Below are 1,829 nucleotides of genomic sequence, written 5' to 3' on the forward strand. Positions count from 1 at the left end.
GTGGCGTCGGCGTCTTCCTGCGTGCACCTGCCGTCGGGGGCGGGGCTCCGGAGAGGGGCGGAGCCCTGGCTCGTCTGTTGGAGGCGGCGGGCGGAACCTCTCGGCTTTCCGTAGTCCGTGGTGTTTGCCTCTTTCTGCTCAAACCTGCGCGGGGTCTGGGACCGCGTGCACGGGAAGCACAAACGCTCAGCTTGTATGCAAAAAAGGTACACAAAACAACGCGGATATGAAAGTTTTGGTAATATAAGGCTATCTGTACAAGCCCACCTTGGAAACCTGTGACAGATTATTTAAATACTACAGTGAAAAGGCATCTTAATATATATATATAAACATCTGAAGTCATCCACTAAGATTTAAGTGTGTAAAAAGGAAAAAAATGATAGAAAAAAGGGTGGGAGCCAAAAAATTAAGAACCCCGACTCCCTTTGAGGGAGGGCACTTTGTCCAGCGAGGCCGGAGGGTTAATGCTTCAGCCACGGGCCGGCCTCGATGGAGGCCTTGCTGCGGTCCCATAGTTGGACAGCAGCTCCTCGCCGGCGGCGATGTCGCGGGAGGCCACCAGGATGAGGTGGGGCACACCGTCAATGGCGTGCAGCTTCGTCTGGCAGTTCCGCACTCGCTGTGGTTGATGAGTCGCCCCAGCCGGTCTGTCTCGCGGGTGGCATCCCCGCAGTAGGTTTTGCTCAGATACTGGAAATCGTACATGTAGCAGCCCGCGGAGGGGTCCTGTGCGTACACCGCCTCCCGCTTCTTGGCGTCGGTGATGGCGATGAGGTCCCCGTGGTACTCCGCCACGAACTCGCCCCTCGAGAACTGCTTGGTGGCAATCAGCCCCCGGCCTTTGCCATCGATGCGGTCAGTCTTCATCCCTTCTTCCTTCCCACTTTCAATCAGCTCCTCAATTCCTCTCTCTTCAGACTGCAGCTCCGTCTGGCTCTTTCTGGAACCCCTTCGGACAGGGTTGAAGTCTGTGAGTTTGTGGTTCTGTTGTATTTTCCTTGAGCTTTTTTCTAGAGGTCGGTTTGCCCTTGTCGGGCTTTTTCAGGGTGGGCTGTCTTGGTGATGGCTCCGTCGGTGGAACCACCAGTCGAGGTGGGGGTTTTGGGAGGTTTTGCTGCTTCAGATTTTCGGTTTGGAAGATGGACCAGTGGGCCTCTCCTGCCGTCTTTGACCTTCTGTTCCTCGGCCTTCACGGGGCTCCGGAGGACGCGCCCAGTGTTTCGCTTTTCGTCTCGTTTCCGGTAGATTCCGGCTAAAGGTTTCTTTCCCCTGGCATTTGACTTCATGACGTGCAACCGAGTTCTCTTCCGGAAGTGGGGAGCGCATTCCAGAGCACTTATAGGAGTAAATCTTGGACTGCCCGATAAACAGGTTCTCCCCGTTGGTGCGGGGTCTCCCCGGGGCCCTCTGCTCCACCATCTCCGGGCCCAGGGCCGTCGCTGCCACCGCCGCTTCCACCGCGCGGGACTTGGACATCTTCCGGCCTGGAGAGGGGCCCTGGGGAAGCGGGGGAGGGGGCGCTCAGGGCGCGGCGGCGGCGCTGGGAGTGGACGCGGTTCCGCCGGAACCATGTTCCGAGGGCCCGGCGGTGGTGGGCCGCGTGCAGCCGGGGGCCCGCGCCGCCCTCCTACCACCGGGACCATCCGGGTCCCCGCGCGCCGCCCGCCGCCCGCGGTCCTGCCCTGCCCGACACCAGTAGGGGTTAATTTTTAAGGAAATAATTCTTCATATGAAACTACTTTTTTCATGAAGATAAATGAATAATAAAAAGAAAAGTTAATGAGCACTAACAGCTCTGTGCTTAAAAAGTAGATACAATTTACACG

General features: G+C 57.4%; 1 pseudogene; it reads right to left on the reverse strand.

Annotated features, from left to right (window-relative positions):
• Positions 1-319: 319 nt before the first annotated feature.
• LOC142443232 (N-lysine methyltransferase KMT5A pseudogene) lies at positions 320-1,482 on the reverse strand (annotated as a pseudogene).
• Between the last annotated feature and the right edge of the window lie 347 nt (positions 1,483-1,829).

Source organism: Tenrec ecaudatus, chromosome 3 (assembly GCF_050624435.1).
Source record: "Tenrec ecaudatus isolate mTenEca1 chromosome 3, mTenEca1.hap1, whole genome shotgun sequence".
Lineage (NCBI taxonomy): Eukaryota > Metazoa > Chordata > Mammalia > Afrosoricida > Tenrecidae > Tenrec > Tenrec ecaudatus.